General features: G+C 41.0%; 1 protein-coding gene across 2 annotated transcripts in view; it reads right to left on the reverse strand.

The window, feature by feature from the left end:
* Positions 1-18,700, reverse strand: part of TANGO6 (transport and golgi organization 6 homolog) — a 255,388-nt gene that overhangs the window by 18,757 nt on the left and 217,931 nt on the right. The window lies entirely within an intron of this gene.

Consider the following 18,700-nt stretch of genomic DNA (forward strand, 5'->3'; position numbering starts at 1 on the left):
AGCAGGTTTGGGCAATTGGAGCACCTGGTCTAGGACTGGCTCAAATATTCTCCACTCACTAGCCCATCATTCCACCAGGGTAGACGGTAAATAAGCTGTGAGGAAGAAGCCTGGCCTATTTTCCTTCCAGAATTCTTGTTTCCAGGATCTGAAGCAGTCTTCTGTTAGCCATGATCTCTGCAGGAAGTACTCTGGTGACTCAATTTCTTAGTCCTTTGGATGAGAGGCACAGAACATGTGAACACAAGTTTTAGACAGGGCAGCCTGGGTCCATATATAGTTCTGTTATTTATCTTCTCTGTCTTAATATCCTCATATATAAAGTGAAAATATTATTCATACCTCTACGGGGTTGTTCTGAAAGTAAATTAACTACTGAATATAAGGCACTCAGATGAAAATAGTATTATCATATAGTAAATACTTAATAAAATATTTTATGTTATGCTTATTGTAGCCTCTATAATAGCTAAGATATAGAAACAATTCAAATGTCCAATGGGGAATGAGTGAATAACGATTTGGGAGGGCTGAGTGGTAGCTCACTGGGTTAAGTACACATAGGCACAAGGACCTGTGGAAGGATTCTGGTTCGAGCCTCCAGCTCCCCACCTGCAGGGGGGGTCACTTCACAAGCAGTGAAGCAGGTCTGCAGGTGTCTACCTTTCTCTCCCCTTCTCTCTCTCCCCCTTCTCTCTAATTTCTCTCTGTTCTATTCAATAAAATGGGAAAAAATAGCTTCCAGGAGCCATGGATTCATGGTGCAGGCACTGAACTCCAGCAATAACCCTGGAGGCAAAAAAAAAAAAAAAAGATATGGTAGGGGGCTGGGTGGTGGTGTACCCTATTAAGTGCACACATTACCATATGCAAGGACCCAGGTTTGAGCCCCTGCTCTCCACATGTGGGAGGTGGGAGGAAGTGTTTCACAAGTGGTGAAGCAGGTCTGCAGGTATCTATCTTTCTTCTCTCTATCTCCCTTTCCCTTTTTTTTTTTTAATCTTTTTTGTTGCCCTTGTCGTTTTATTGTTGTAGTTATTATTGATGTCATCATTGTTGGACAGACAGAGAGAAATGGAGAGAGGAAGGGAAGACAGAGAGCGGGAAGAGAAAGACAGACACCTGCAGACCTGCTTCACTGCTTGTGAGGCGACCCCCATGCAGGTGGGGAGCCGGAGGCTCGAACCGGGATCCTTAGGCCAGTCCTTGTGCTTTGTGCCACCTGCGCTTAACCTGCTGTGCTACCGCCTGACTCTCCTCCCCTCCCCTTTCAATTTCTCTTTGTCCTACTGAGTATAATAGGAAAGGGGGCAGTAGAGGGGAGGGGAAAGGGAGAAAAAGAGTATAACAAAAAGGGGAGGGGACGATGGCTGCTAGAAGTGGTGGATTTGTAGTGCTGACAACAAGCCTCAGCGATAACCCTGGTGATAATAAAAGGGAGAGGAGGGGGGCCAGGCGGTGGTGCACCTCGTTAAGAGCACACATTACAGTGCACACGGATGCAGGTTCAAGCCCATGGTCCCCACCTGCAGGGGGATAGCTTCACAAGTGGTGAAGTAGGGCTGCAGGTGTCTCTCTGTCTCTCTTCCAGTCTCCCCCTCCCCTCTCAATTTCTATTTCTACTCAGTAATAAATAAACAAAAAAATAAAGAAAAAATAAAGACTATCTCATCAAGTGGTCTATTTAAAAAAAAAAGGAGAGGAGGATGTGGAGGAGGCGCAGGAGGAAGATATGGTACATGTCCACATCAGAATACTATTCAGTGGCCCAGGAGGTGGCACAGTAGATAAAGCATCAGACTCTCAAGCATGAGGTCCTGAGTTCAATCCCCCAGCAGCACATGTACCAGTGATGTCTGACTCTTTCTCTCTCCTCCTATGTTTCTCATTAATAAATAAAATCTTGAAAAAAAAGATAATATTCAGCTATGAGAAAAGATGAATTTTTCAGGCAGGGATAGATAGCATAATGGTTATGTTAAGAGACTCTCATGCCTAAGGATCCAAAATCCCAGGTTCAATCCCCAACACCAGCATAAGCCAGAGCTGAGCAGAAAAAAAAAATATGCTAAGCAAAATAACTCAGTAAGAGAAAAATCAGATGTCTTCATTCATAAATGGGATATAAAGAAACTGAAGTGGGGGAGATAGATAATGGTTATATAAGTAGATTCTCATGTCTGAGACTTCAAATTCCCAGGCTCAATCCCCCTACCACTGTAGCTGGTAAAACAAAACAAGATAAGTTAAAATAAATAAATGTTAAAGAAAGAAAGAAGTGGAACAGATACAACCAATCCCAAACCAACCCTTGGACTTTAAACTATAGCACTGAAGTTGAAAGAAGAGGAAGGGCAGAGGGGACAAAAGGGGTCCAATTGATGGAGGTGAGGGATTTTATACAGGTAATGACTGATTGTGGTATGGCATTTTTTTTTTCTTTTGGTCATCACTGGGGCTTCACTGCTCCAGCTGACTTTCACAGACAGACAGAAGTAGAGACAAAGAAGAAAGACATCATAGTACCAGAGCTCTCTTCAAAGTGATGAGGACCAGACTTGAATCTGGGTCATGTCCATGAAAAAGCACCTGCACTATCCAAGTGAGCTATATTGTCAGTCCTATGGTGTGACACTTCTAAAGAGGTGTGAAAACATACTCCTAAAACATATACAATAATGTAAACTGGGGCTGGTTGAGCAAACATATTACAATGTGCAAGGACCTGGGTTCAAGTCCTTGGCCCTTACCAGCAGGGTGGAAGCTTTGCTAGTGGTGAAGCAGTGTTGTAGGTATCTCTCTGTCTCTTTCCCTCTCTATCTCCCCCGGCCCTCTCAGTTTCTCTGTGTCTTTATCCAATAAATAAATAAATAATGAAAAGATAATGTAAATCAACATCACCTCAATATACATGTTATAGGTTAAGAAGCTACAAACTTCATTTCAGGAGAAATTTCATTTGGGGACTAACAGGAACAATTCAAAATACTTGGTAAAAAAATTTGTTATGATCTGGCCTAGGGAAAGCTGGCTTGCATAAACTTTCTAAATCTGTGCTTAACTCATCTCTACATTACCTAAGATAACCTGGGTAATGAGACAAACCCTGTTTCAGGTAAATGAGTGAGCTAAGAGGGAGGAGGCGAGCTACTATGTTTCCACTAGCTCTTGGCCAACATAAGCTACAGGTAACAACTAGAATTGAGTCCTAGTTCTCTGCTGGTGGGAATGTAAATTGGTCCATCCTCTGTGGAGAACAGTTTGGAGCACTCTCAGAAGGCTAGAAATGGACCTACCCTATGACCCTGCAATTCCTCTCCCGAGCATCTATCCTAAGGAACCCCACACACCCATCCAAAAAGATCTGTGTACACATATTTTCTTAGCAGCACAATTTGTAATAGCCGAAACCTGGAAGCAACCCAGGTATCCAACAACAGATGAGTGGCTGAGCAAGCTGTGGTATATATACACAGTGGAATACTACTCAGCTATAAAAAAAATGGTAACTTCACTGTTTTCAGCTGATCTTGCATGGACCTTGAAAAATTCATGTTGGGGAGTCAGGTGGTAGTGCAGCGGGTTAAGTGCACCTGGCGCAAAGTGCAAGGACTGGCGGAAGGATCCTGGTTTGAGCCCCTGGCTCCCCACCTGCAGGGGAGTCGCTTCACAGGCGGTGAAGCAGGTCTGCAGGTGTCTGTCTTTCTCTCCCCCTCTGTCTTCCCCTCCTCTCTCCATTTCTCTCTGTCCTATCCAACAACAACGACATCAATAACAACAACTACAACAATAAAACAAGGGCAACAAAAGGGAATAAATAAATAAATAAATATTAAAAAAAAGAAAAATTTATGTTAAGTGAAATAAGTCAGAAACAGGATGAATATGGGATGATCTCACTCTCAGGTACAAGTTGAAAAACAGTATCAGAAGAGAAAACACAAGTAGAACCTGAACTGGAATTGGCATGTTGCACCAAAGTAAAAGACTCTGGGGTGGGTGGGGGGAAAATACAGGTCCAAAAAGGATGACAGATAACCTACTGGGAGTTGTATTGTTATATAGAAAACTGAGAAATGTTATGCATGTACAAATTATTGTATCTACTGTTGAATGTAAAACATTAATTCCCCAATAAAGAAATTTAAAAAAAAAGAAAGAAAGAAATGAGTGCTAGTTCTTCCTGGCATTAGCTTGGGAAAATTATTGTAATCTCAGTCTCTTCACAAACTTGATTTCCTCATTCACAAAATTAAGATTTTTTAATATTTTATTTATTTATTCCCTTTTGTTGCCCTTGTTGTTTTATTGTTGTAGTTATTATTGTTGTTGTCGTTGTTGGATAGGACAGAGAGAAATGAGACAGGAGGAGGAGGAAGACAGGCGGGGAGAGAAAGACAGACACCTGAAGACCTACTTCACCGCTTGTGAAGCAACTCCCCTGCAAGCGGGGAGCCAAGGCTGGAACCGGGATCCTTAAGCTGGTCCTTGTACTTTGCGCCACCTGCACTTAACCCGCTGAGCTATAGCCCGACTCCCTAAGATTTTTTTAAATTTATTTAATTTTTATTTATTTGTTTCCCCTTTAGTTGCCCTTGTTTTTTATTGTTGTTGTACTTTTTGTTGTTGTTATTGGTGTCATTGTTGAATAGGACAGAGAGAAATGGAGAGAGGAGGGGAAGACAGAGAGGGGGAGAGAAAGACACTTGCAGACCTGCTTCACCGCCTATGAAGCGACTCCCCTGCAGGTGCGGAGCCAGGGGCTCAAACTGGGATTCTTACGCGGTACCTGGGCTTAGCGCCACGTGCGCTTAACCCACTGCGCTACAGCCCGACTGCCCTAAGATTTTTTTTTTTAACTCCTCAAAGTATGTTCCATGAAACATTGTTATTTGGAATATTTGCAATGGAAAAAGGGTTCCTTGGCAAATGAGCTGAGGAAACTATTTATTTTTTTGCTGCAAAATTTCTCAGACTCTTTAATAGGATAACTTGCACCAGATCTCCAAAAGGGGAATATATAGTTGTGTATAGCATTTTCCGCTCTTATATAACCAAGTAGACATTTAAAAAAAATTATCTTTTTTTACTTATTGGAGTGATAGCCAGAAATCGAGAGGAAGGAGGAGAAAGAGAGAGACAGAGAGACACCTGCAGTACTGCTTTACTACTTGTGAAATTTTCCCCCTGCAGATGAGGACCGGGGTCTTGAACCCAGGTCCTTAAGCATGGTCCGGGAGATGGCACAGTGGATAAAGCACTGTATTCTGAAGCATGTGGTCCCAAGTTCAATCCCTAGCAGCACATGTACCATAGTGATGGTGTCTGGTTCTTTCTCTCTCCTTCCTATCTTTCTCATTAATAAATAAAATATTTAATTTTTTAAATTTATTTAAGAAAGGAGACATTAACAAAATCATAGGGTGGGGGGGTACAATTCCACACAATTCCCGCCACCCAATCTCCATATCCCATCCCCTCCCCAATAGTTTTCCTATTCTCTATCCCTCTGGGGGCATGGACCCAGGGTAGTTGTGGGTTGCAGAAGGTGGAAGGTCTGGCTTCTGTAATTGCTTCCCTGATGAACATGGGCATTGACTGGTCGGTCCATACTCCCAGTCTGCCTCTCTCTTTCCCTAGTAGGGTGAGTCTGTGAGGAAGCGGAGCTCCAGGACACATTGGTGGGGAGAAATTTTTTATATTTATTTATTTTCCTTTTTGTTGTTTAACATTGTTGTGGTTATTGGTGTTGTTGTTATTGGATAGGATAGAGAGAAATGGAGAGGAGGGGAAGACAGAGGGGGGAAAAAGACAGATACCTGTAGACCTGCTTCACTGCTTGTGAAGGGACTCCCCTGCAGGTGGGGAGCTGGGGGCTCGAACTGGGATCCAGGTGCTTTGCGCCGAGTGAGCTTAACCTGCTGCGCCACCGCCCGACTCCCAATAAATAAAATCTTTAAAAAAAAAAAAGCCTTGAGAGCTTGTTTGGAGGTTCTAGCAGGGGAGCGCAGCTACTCGTATACCCTCGACAGAAGACTGGTCCGTCTCTATTTGAGGAAGGCCGTCCTCTTCGACCGAGCGCGCAGCTTCGAGAGGGATGCACATGGAGTGGTGAGGGAGGAAGGGGACACCCACCTAGCCAGCCAGATCAGCCAAATCAACCCTGGTGATCAATGGGGTGACAGATGTCGCAGCCAGATCGCCCTCACATCACTTCACTCCTGTGAGAATGTCACACATCAGAAAAGGTAACAGCAGCAAATGCTGGAGAGGGTGTGGGGTCAAAGGAACCCTCCTACACTGCTGGTGGGAATGTCAATTGGTCCAACCTCTGTGGAGAACAGTCTGGAGAACTCTCAGAAGGCTAGAAATGGACCTATCCTATGACCCTGCAATTCCTCTCTTGGGGATATATCCTAAGGAACCCAACACATCCATCCAAAAAGATCTGTGTACACATATGTTCTTGGCAGCACAATTTGTAATAGCCAAAACCTGGAAGCAACCCAGGTGTCCAATAACAGATGAGTGGCTGAGCAAGTTGTAATCTATATACACAATGGAATACTACTCAGCTGTAAAAAATGGTGACTTCACCGTTTTCAGCCGATCTTGGATGGACCTTGAAAAAATCATGTTGAGTGAAATAAGTCAGAAACAGAAGGATGAATATGGGATGATCTCACTCTCAGGCCGAAGTTGAAAAACAAGATTAGAAAAGAAAACACAAGTCGAACCTGAAATGGAATTGGAGTATTACACCAAAGTAAAAGACTCTGGGGTGGGTGGGTGGGTGGGGAGAATACAGGTCCATGAAAAATGATGAATTAAATAGTGGGGTTTGTATTGCTAAATGGGAATCTGGGGAATGTTATGCATGTAAAAAAAAAAAAAAAGAAGTAGAAACGCAAAGCAGAAATTGACTGAGTTTGGAGTATGGCACCAAAGTAAGAAAGCAGAAGTATACTAGAGTTTGCAGTGAGTACCTCCCTAATACTACCTTTCCACTTTTCCAAGCTTTGGGTCCATGATTGCACAACAATTTGTTTGGCTTTGTATGTTAACTCTCTTTTCAGTCACCAGGTTCCAGGTGTCATCAGGATGCCAGCCAGACTTCCCTGGATTGAAGACACCACCAATGTGTCCTGGAACTCAGCTTCCCCAGAGACCCATCCTACTAGGGAAAGAGAGAGGCAGACTGGGAGTATGGACCGACCAGTCAACGCCCATGTTCAGCGAGGAAGCAATTACAGAAGCCAGACCTTCTACCTTCTGCATCCCACAATGACCCTGGGTCCATGCTCCCAGAGGGATAGAGAATGGGAAAGCTATCGGGGGAGGGGGTGGGATATGGAGATTGGGCGGTGGGAATTGTATGGAGTTGTACCCCTCCTACCCTATGGTTTTGTTAATTAATCCTTTCTTAAATAAAAAATAAAAAAAAAAAAAAGAATTCAATCCCCAGCAGTGCATATGCCAGAGTGATGCTCTGATTTTTCTTTGTCTCTCCCTCTTTTCCTCTCTCTCCCCTCTTTCTCTCTTTGTTTCTCATTGCCATTAGGGTTAACACTGGGGCTTGGTGCATTCAAGATGAATCTCCTATGTTCATGCTGGCCATTTCCCCCCCTTCCTCTATATTTGAAAGGAGAGAGAGAAATTGAGAGGGGAAGAGGAAAGAGAAAGGGAGAGAGATACAGAGAGACACCTGCAGTATTTGCTTCACCACTTGTGAAACTTTCCTCCAGCAGGTGTGGAGCGGGGACTCGAACCCGGGTCTTTGCACATGGTAATTGTGTGATTAACCAGGTGTGCCATTATTGGGTTCCTCTCCCTCCCTGTATGTTATCATTAACAAATAAATAAATCTTCCACTTAAGAAAGCTTTTAAAATATGTTATTGGGGCTGGGCGGTACTGCAGCAGGTTAAGCGCACGTGGCACAAAGTGCAAGGACTGGTGCAGGGATACCGGTTCAAGCCCCGGGCTCTCCACCTGCAGGGGGGTCGCTTCAAGGGCAGTGAAGCAGGTTTGCAGGTGTCTATCTTTCTCTCCCCCTCTCAGTCTTCCCCTCCACTCTCAATTTCTCTCTGTAAAATATATATATATATATATATACATAATATATTTTTATTTATTACTGGATAGAGACAGAGAAATACAGAGGGAGAAATAGAGAGACAGAGAGACACTTGCAGCCCTGCTTTACCACTCATGAAGCTTTCCTCCTGCAGGTGAGGACCAGGGGCTTGAACCTGGGTCCTTGTGCTCTATAATATGAGTGTTTAACTAAGTGCACCACCATCTGACCGCCCTTAAAAAAAACTTTGTGGGTGGGGGTAGATAGCATAACGGTTATGCAGAGACTCATGCCTGAGGCTCCAAAGTCCCAGGTTCAATCCCCTGCATCACCATAAGCCAGAGCTGACCAGTATTCTGGTCTCTCTGTGTCTTTATATATATATATATATATATATATATATATATATATATATATATATATATATATATATAAACTTATTTATTTATTTATTTATTTATGGAGAATGATAGGAGAGAAAGAACCAGACATCACTCTGGTACATGTGCTACCAGGGATTGAACTCAGCACTTCATTCTTGAGAGTCTAGTGCCTTAGCCACTGTGTCATCTCTCAGATGACTTTCTCTCTGCATATCTGTCAGTAAAATAATAAGACATATATATTTTAAAATTTTTGTATATGAATAATATTTTGTAAATAAAATTAATAAAATAAACATCATGAGACTGGGGATATAGTTCACTGGTGGTGAGTATGCTCAGCATATGTGACAGCCTGGGTTTGATATATGGCATCCCTCAAAAAATAATAATCCAAATATAGTAGCATTAAAAAGACAATACAATTTAAAAATTGGCAATGTTTCTGAATGGACACTGCTTTAAAGAGGATATACAAATGGCCAATAATTTTATAAAATAAAGTTTAACATCATTAATCATCAGAGGAAAGTAAGTCTAAACCATACCACTCCACACCCACTAAGATGTCTATAATTAAAACAATAAAAAATTCGAGTAAGAATGTGGAGTATTTACAGTCCTCATACAATGCCAGTAAGAACAAAAAATGATGTAGTTGGAAAAGTCCGGCTCTTCCTCAAAAAGTTAAGCATAGAGTTACCATATGACCCAGCAATTCCACTCCTAGGTAAAAACCTCACAGAAGTGAAAATATATGTTCACACATAAACCTGTACACAAATGATCATCGCAGTATTATCTAAAATAGATAAAAAGTAGTCTGGGGAAGTGAGTAAGTGGTAGAGAACTCGTCTTGCATGCTCTGGGTCCTGGGTTTAATCTTTCCCATTGCATAAAGTGACAGTGATACACTAGTCTCTATCTCAAAAAAAGTAAAAACAAACAGAACAGCTGAAAAGTGGAAACAACCTAAATGTCCATCAACTGAAACAATGTGGTATGTCCACACAGTAGAATATTATTCAGCCATAAAGGTAATTACTTCTTTTTTTGCCTCCAGGGTTGTTGCTGGCTGGGGCTCTACGAATCCACTGCTCCTGGAGGCTATTTTTTAAAAAACATTTTATTTTATTTATTTATTCCCTTTTATTGCCCTAGTTGTTGTAGCCTTGTTGTGGTTATTATTGTTATTGTTGATGTCGGTCATTGTTGGATAGGACAGAGAGAAATGGAGAGAGGAGGGGAAGACAGAGAGGGGGAGAGAAAGATAGACACCTGCAGACCTGCTTCAGCGCCTGTGCAGCGACTCCCCTGCAGGTGGGGAGCCGGGGGCTTGAACCAGGATCCTTAGACCAGTCCTTGCGCTTTGTGTCACGTGCGCTTAACCTGCTGTTAAAAGTAATTATTTCTAATGTATGCTCCAATATAGACAAATCTTGACCACATTATGCTAAGTCAAAAGAGCCAGATACATAGTGCCACATGTTACATGATTCCTTTCATATAGAATGTCTAGAAAAGGCAAACCCATAGGGTGAAAAATAGAGGCTGCAGGGAGCAGATAGGCTTTTCTTCTGTGTTAACAAAAATGCCCTGGGGATGGGAAGACAGTATAATGGTTATGCAAAAGACTCTGATGCCTAAAGCTCTGAAGTCCCAGGTTCAATGCCACCACCACAAGCCAGAGTTGAGCGATGCTCTAATAATAATAATAGTATTACCATCATCATTTTTTTCTTAACTCTGTCATAATCATTAATACTACTAAATACCTGTTGTTTAAAAAATTATTATATGGCCCTTTGTCATTTTGTTTATTTCAGAATAAATTTCTTTTAAAGTAAGCAATGTCAGAAACACTGTTTCTAGTCACCCACACCACCCCAGGCCAGAGCTGAACAATGCTCTCATTCAAAGAAAGGAAGGAAGAAAGAGAGGAAGGAAGGAAGAAAGACCTCCTCTTGTCCTCTCCAGACTAGAGGATTTTTTAATTAAAAAAAAAAAATTTTTTTTATTACCAGAGCACTTTTTTTTTCTGACTTATAGTATGGGAGATTGAACCTGGGACCTCAGAAATTCAGGCATTAGAGTCTCTTTGCATAATTATGTTACCTCCTCTTACCCCAAACTAGAAGATAGCACACAGATACTTCAAAAAAAAAAAATTAAGGTGAGAGTGAAAGAGACAGGTCACTCTACACAGAACAGGCTCTTCTCAAGCAGCAGTGACAAACAGATGGGAGAAACATAAGCATAAAAGAAAGAACTGTGAGATTTAATGGTCTATTACATGTTGAATTGTGTTCCCCATCCCTATAAAAAGATTTATAGAACTCATGGCCAGGAAATAACTCAGTGGTAAGCATTGGATTTACATCCTGAGGTTCTAGGTTTAATCCCTAGCATCAAAAGTACCAGTTTGGTGGTCTGGCTGGTCCCTTTCTTTTTGTTTCTGTCTCACAGGAAACTCTTTTTCACACATGTAAATATATATAGACACCTATAAGGTAGTCCCTTTACAGGCGGTGAAGCAGGTCTGCAGGTGTCTATTTTTCTCTTCCCCTCTCTACATTTCTCTGTTCTGTACAATAACAACAATAATAACTACAACAATGAAAAACAAGGGCAACAAAAGGGAAAATATCTCAGAAGGCTAGAAATGGACCTACCCTATGACCCTGCAATTCCTCTCCTAGGGATATATCCTAAGGAACCCAACACATCCATCCAAAAAGATCTGTGTACACATATGTTCTTGGCAGCACAATTTGTAATAGCCAAAACCTGGAAGCAACCCAGGTGTCCAAAAACAGATGAGTAGCTGAGCAAGGTGTGGTATATATACACAATGGAATACTACTCAGCTGTAAAAAAAATGGTGACTTCACCATTTTCAGCTGATCTTGGATGGACCTTGAAAAATTCATGTTAAGTGAAATAAGTCAGAAACAGAAGGATGAATATGGGATGATCTCACTCTCAGGTAGAAGTTGAAAAACAAGATCAGAAGAGAAAACACAAGTAGAACCTGAACTGGAGTTGGTATATTGCACCAAAGTTAAAGGCTCTGGGGTGGGGGTGGGGGTGAGAATACAGGTCCTGGAAAAGGATGCCAGAGGACCTAGCGGGGGTCGTATTGTTATGTGGAAAACTGAAAAATGTTATGCATGTACAAACTACTGTATTTACTGTTGACTGTAAAACATTAATCCCTCAATAAAGAAATAAAAAAAAAGTAGAGACACATGCTGCCAAAGGTGGAAACAAACTATGCAGCTACAAATTAGTAATCATCAAAGACTGATGGTAAATCACTAGAAGCTGGGGACAGTTCCCCTCCAATTATCAGAGGGACATGACCCTGTTGACATATTGATTTTGGACTTCCAGTCTTCAGTACCAGAACACAATACATTTTTGTTGCTTTTTTTTTTTTCATCTTTTTTTTTTTTTATTTAAGAAAGGATTAATTAACAAAACCATAGGGTAGGAGGGGTACAACTCCACACAATTCCCACCGCCCAATCTCCATATCCCACCCCCTCCCCCGATAGCTTTCCCATTTTTGTTGCTTTAAGCTACCCAGTTTGTGGTACTAGAAAACTAATTCAGTGCCAAAGGATTTTGCTTCTAAGACTGAAATGGACCATCAGCAATTAGGATGTGTAAGAATAAGTAAAGGTGGAAGAGACAAATTATAAATTTGAAACATATTTTGAAATTCCTCTATGATCTTGTCTCTCTTGACATCATGAAACAAGTACTGTTCTTTTTACTAACTTGTGACTTCCTGTTTCTTATTTTTTTATTTGGGAATTAATGTTTTACATTCAACAGTAAGTACAATAGTTTGTACATGCATAACATTCCCCAGTTTCCCATATAACAATACAAGCCCCACTAGGTCCTCTGAATCCTTCTTGGACCTGTATTCTCCCCACCCACCCACCCCAAAGTCTTTTACTTTGGTGCGATACGCCAATTCCATTTTAGGTTCCAAGTACTTGTGTTTTCTTTTCTGATCTTGTTTTTCAGCTTCGGTCTGAGAGTGAGATCATCCCATATTTATCCTTCTGTTTCTGACTTATTTCACTCAACATAATTTTTTCAAGGTCCATCCAAGATCGGCTGAAAATGGTGAAGTCACCATTTTTTATAGCTGAGTAGTATTCCATTGTCTATATATACCACAACTTGCTCAGCCACTCATCTGTTGTTGGACACCTGGGTTGCTTCCAGGTTTTGGCTATTACAAATTGTGCTGCCAAGAACATATGTGTACACAGATCTTTTTGGATGGATAAGCTGGGTTCCTTAGGATATATCCCCAGGAGAGGAATTGCAAGATCATAGGGTAGGTCCATTTCTAGCCTTCTGAGAGTTCTCCAGACTGCTCTCCACAGAGGTTGGCCCAACTAACATTCCCACCAGTAGTGCAGGAGGGTTCCTTTGATCCCACACCCTCTCCAGCATTTGTTGCTGTTACCTTTTCTGATGTATGACATTCTCACAGGAGTGAAGTGGTATCTCATTGTTGTCTTGATTTGCATTTCTCTGACAATCAGAGACGTGGAGCATTTTTTCATGTGCTTCTCAGCCTTTTGGATCTCTTCTGTGGGGAATATTCTGTCCATGTCCTCCCCCCATTTTTGGATGGGGTTATTTGTTGTCTTGTTGTTTACTTTGGCAAGCTCTTTATATATGTTGGTTATTAAACTCTTGTCTGATGTATGGTATGTAAAGATCTTCTCCCATTCTGTGAGGGGTCTCTTGGTTTGGGTAGTGGCTTCTTTTGCTGTGAAGAAGCTTTTTAATTTGATGTAGTCCCATAGGTTTATACTTGCCTTAGTTTTCTTTGTAATTGGATTCGTTTCATTGAAGATGTCTTTAAAATTTATGCGGAAAAGAGTTCTGCCAATATTTTCTTAAGTATCTGATAGTTTGTGGTCTAACATCCAAGTCCTTGATCCACTTGGAATTTACTTTTGTATTTGGTGAAATACAGTGGTTCAGTTTCATTCTTCTGCATGTTCAACCCATTGTTTCCAACACCATTTGTTGAAGAGACTCTGGTTTCCTCATTTAATAGTCTGGGCCCCTTTGTCAAAGATTAGATTTCCATAGGTGTGGGGACCTTTTTAAAAAATATTTATTTATTCCCTTTTGTTGCCCTTGTTGTCTTTTTATTGCTGTAGTTATTGATGTCATCGTTGTAGGAACTTTTTTTTTTGTCAAGGTTTTTATTTATTTATGGAAAGATAGGAGGAGAAAGAACCAGACATCACTCTGGCACATGTGCTGCCGAGGATCGAACTCTGGACTTCGTGCTTGAGAGTCCAAAGCTCTGTCACTGCACCACCTCCTGGACCACTAACTTATGACTTCTTACAAAATGCCTTTTATGAATAATCACCAAGAGATAGTCATTTTGTAGAGCACACACTTAAAAATTTTTTTTGTTTAATTATCTTCATTTATTTATTGGATAGAGGCAGCTAGAAATTGAGAGAGCAGGGGGAAATAGAGAAAGAGGAAAAAAGAGAGATACCTGCAGCACTGCTTCACCCCTCACAAAGCTTTGCCCCTGCAGGTGGAGACCTGGAGCTCAATCCCAGGTCCTTGTGCACTGTAACATGTGTGTAGAGCACACACTTAACCGTGCACAAGGCTGCAGCTCAAGCCCCTGGCCACATGGGAGTACTTGCATGGGGAAGCTTCACCAGTGGTAAAATGGTGCTGTTGTGTTTTTCCATCTCTCTTTCTGCCCCTTTCCTTCTAAATAAACAAATACATGAGTAAATAAGCAAATAAAACAAAGGACTCTGGTGGGGTTAGATAGCATAATGGTTATGCAAAGAGGTTCTCATGCCTGAGGTTCCTAAATCCCAGCTTCAATCTACCATAAGACGAAGTGGAGCAATGCTCTGGCAAAAAACAAACAAACAAACAAACAAACAAACAAAACCCCCAAAGAACCCATCAGAAATGGAAGAATATTGCAGGTGTGGAATCTCAGAGATAACCCTAGTGGCAAAAAATACTAAGAAAAAAAGAAAAGTGAATTGTGTCCTGGGAGGAGTTGTAATGAGGTGTTGGACTCTCAAGCATGATGGAACTCCAGAGTTTGATTCTCAGTATGGTATGTGCCAGAGTGATGTCGCAGCTCTCTTTCCTCCTCTCATAAATAAAAACAAAAAACAAACAAACAATTGAAGGGGGAAAAAAAAATAGGCCACAAGCAGAGCAGCTCTCCTGGTCATCTGGCTGCAGCTCTGCACTGCTAGGAAGGGAGCTGCTCAAGATTTTAGGCCTGGCAGGACTCTTCTGAGAACTTTCCCAAAGTTTACAGAGGAGTAATTATGACCTGCATCCCTGTCACTTGTATCCAAATGTTCTTTTCATTTGCTCCTCACACGGAGCCTCCTATGTGTTAAAAAGGAGTAGTGTCTGTGAAACTTGCTCTGGGATGGAAACTGGGTGCGTATGCTGTGCCCAGAGCACAAAAAGCATACCAAATGCTGCCAAAATACCTTTTGGGATAGGACAAAATCAATAAAAGGGAGGGAAGTTTCCATTTGGTCTGTCCATTTACTTCCAACTTGCTATTTTTTTGGCATCAAAGATTAAGTGTCATATCCTCTCAGGTCCTTGTTCCCACTCAGCTTGGTCAGACAGGCACAAAGGGAACCTGGGACACATGTAACAAAAGGGGGACCTGGGACACATGTACCAAGTCTTCTGGAAGAATAATGTGGAATCACTATAAATCAAAAGGCATAACATCATGAACAAAACATTTTATTTTTCTTTAAAGGTGGGGTTTGCTTTCTTTCAAAGAAGGAGAGTAACCCCTGACTGCACAAATATTAGTAAAAACACTATTCACAATGCTGCTAGGAAGAGGTTTCTGTCATCAGAGTCCAATACTGGACTCAAAAGAAAGAATTAAGATTCATTCTTGGGTGGAGGTTGAGTTTGGCTCAGAATCTGAGTCAGCCTTTAATTTATAATTAACCCCAAACTCTTCCCCCTGAAGATGCTTCCATTATTTTGGAAGTGGTAACCTGGTGTTAAGATTTGTTGATCATCTTGAAGGAATGAATTCTAAAGCCAACTACTTATTTTCCACTACAGAGTACAGAATAGATTATTCTTTAGTCATCTAGCATTAGGGATTAGAAGGAAGAAAGGCTAAGTACTGGGAGTTACTCTTTAATGTTAAAAAGTAAAGGAGATCCTACTTGCAGGGGGGAAGCTTCATGAGTGGCGAAGCAGGGCTGCAAGTCTGTCTTCTCCCTCTCCCCTCTCAGTTTCTATTAAAAGCAAAACAAATAAATGAGAGGGCTTGGGAGATAGCTCAACAGGGCAAAATGCACACTTTGCTATGTGTAATGACCTGGGTTCAAGCCCCTGGCCACCAAATGGGAACACTTGTACAGATGCTTCGTAAGTGGTAGAATGGTGTTGTGGTATATCTTCTCTTCTCTGTGACTCTCTCACTCTGTCTTTCTCTAATATTGAAAGGAAATTGAAAAAAGAATCTTCCAGGGGTGGGAGAATCACACAGGTACAACAAAATCCAACTGGTGAAATGATAATTAATTTAACTAAAAGTAAAGAAGAAACTTTCAATATTAAGATGTCAATACACTTAATTGCTACACATCCATATGCAAAGTTCTCAACTACTTCATACTTATTATTATCATTTTACTAGAGTACCATTCTGCTTGGCTTATGGTGGTTCAGGGAACTGGACCTGGGACTTTGGAGCCTCAGGCATGAAAGTCTTTTTTGCATAACCATTATGCTACCTACCCCATTCACTGATTTTCATTTTTCAGGGTAATTATGGCCCATAAAATTGCTGTGATTATTGAATTCAGTGGACACAAAACCATTATTCCCAGGGAAAATACAAGACTAGGTTTCTGAGAACCTATGGTCCTTCAAAGTCAATCATTTTCTAAATCCATTTTGCTTCTCCAATCTTCATATGAGATCCTTTCTACAGCTCTATCTTCCCATCTATTTATTCTTTTATCTCCATCCTGCTTTTAACTCAATTCATGAGTTTGAAAAAAAAAAATCCTTAATATTACAGTTGTTAGAACTTCCACTTGGCTCATTTAAAAGTAATTTATATCTCTTGCTGAGGCTTTCTATTATTTCAAATTGCAGGCTTACTTTTTTAACTTATTGAGGATAATTATAATAGCTGCTTTAAAATCTATGCCTAATAATTCTAACATTAGGATTAATCTGGGGGTTGGTCTCAGATGATTTTCTTTTCTATTAAGAATATGTTCCATTTTCCTGGTTTTTAATATATTGAATAATTTTGCACAGTATTCTGATTGTGATGAGCACTTTCTTTCTCTTTTTTGTCTTTCTTTATATATTTTCTTTATTTATTTTAATATTTATTTATTCCTTTTTGTTGCTGTTGTTGTATTTTATTTATTTTAATGAGAAAAACACAGAGAGAAAGGTAGAGAAAGAGGCCAGAGTATGGCTCAACTCTGGTTTATAGTAGTGCTGGGGATTGAACTTGGTTACCTCTGAGCTTTGGGCATGAAAGTCTTTTGCATAACCATTATGCTGTCTCCCTGACCCCCCTTCTCTCTGTCTCTCAATTGCCAGCACTTCATTGTTGCAGGCTTTTTTTTTTTTCCAGGTAGAAAGAGAGAGAGAATGAAAGACATCAAAGCTTTCTCTGGCTCTAAACATTTATACTACTTAGAATTAACAAGTCACCTTGCAAAAACCTAACTGGAAAAACTGGGTAGCTAGGCACAGATTTTCTTATTCTGTGGCTCACTCATCTGCATGCTGGGAGGGCTGTTCTTGCTTCTGAGTCATCAGAAAATAATAGGTTTAAATATACCTCCTCTCTTGGTTATTCCTCATAGATTTAATTTTTAGCAAGGGTAAGGTGGAATGTGGCTCACAGTGGGTTCTTTCTGGTTTCTAGTTAGGCTTCTAAGCTATATCTAGGCACAAGTTAATAGATACAGACATAATCTAGTTTACAAGGTTAGGCAAAGAAGACAAGTTTCTCAATAAATGCAGTGAGTGTATTTCCTTTCAATGTGGACATTGTGTTGGCTGCATAAAATCCTGATTAGTCCACTTTCCCAGAGACCCACCCTACTAGGGAAAGAGAGAGGCAGACTGGGAGTATGGACCGACCAGTCAATGTCCATGTTCAGAGGGGAAGTAATTACAGAAGCCAGACCTTCCACCTTCTGCAACCCACAAAGACCCTGGGTCCATGCTCCCAGAGGGATACAGTGGGAGGGCTATCAGGGGAGGAGGGGATGGGATATGGAGATTGGGTGGTGGGAATTGTACCCCTCCTACCCTACGGTTTTGTTAATTTATCTTTTCTTAAATAAAAAAAAAATCCTGACTAGTTCCGCATGGGAAAGAGGTAAATGCTGTCACGTGAATTGGGACTGGTGATATCTTCCCTCTCTGATCCTAAGCTATCTCCTGATCTTCTGAACCTCCATCTCTTGTTGGACTCTCTACTCCTTTCAAGCTGTCATAACCACAGAGGTCTTTGGCTGGCACATCTATGAGCAACAGAGAATTTGCTGAAGACTGGGATTATCTTTAGGCGTTTTAAAGCTTGAGAGGGATAGTGATTAGAAGTGTGGTGGGGGGAAGCAAAACTTCATCAACAAAGTGGCACTTTCATTTCAGCTGTTCCTGGGAGCAAAATAGAGCTATAAAGAGAAATCCTAGATTGAAAGCTTTGTGATTGTCTCCGCTTCTCATTAAAGTGCTCCTGATTATAATCATACCTACGATTACAAGATTTAACACACCTGGTCTCAAGGATGCACAGGAAGAGGGCTCATGCATTCATACTATGCTGTTTCCTTTTTTTTTTTTATTGACTGAGTAAGCATAATTTTTCAGTTTCAATGCGTGCAGACTAGAGTTGACACGGGAAGAGGTTTTTCATCTACATGGCTTTATGACTGTAGTGATAAAAATTTTCATGACCCAAGCAGTGCTGCTTTCACTAGTTGTATGTACATACATGGGAGAAATCTGCATGCAGGGGCTGGGCAGTGGCGCATCGGGTTAAGAGCACATAGTTAGAAGCATAAGATAAAGAACTTGCCAAACTCAACAACAAGAAAACAAATGAACCCATCCAAAACTGGGGAGAGGACATGGACAGAATATTCACCACAGAAGAGATCCAAAAGGCCGAGAAACACATG

Source organism: Erinaceus europaeus, chromosome 2 (genome assembly GCF_950295315.1).
Source record: "Erinaceus europaeus chromosome 2, mEriEur2.1, whole genome shotgun sequence".
NCBI classification, from domain to species: domain Eukaryota; kingdom Metazoa; phylum Chordata; class Mammalia; order Eulipotyphla; family Erinaceidae; genus Erinaceus; species Erinaceus europaeus.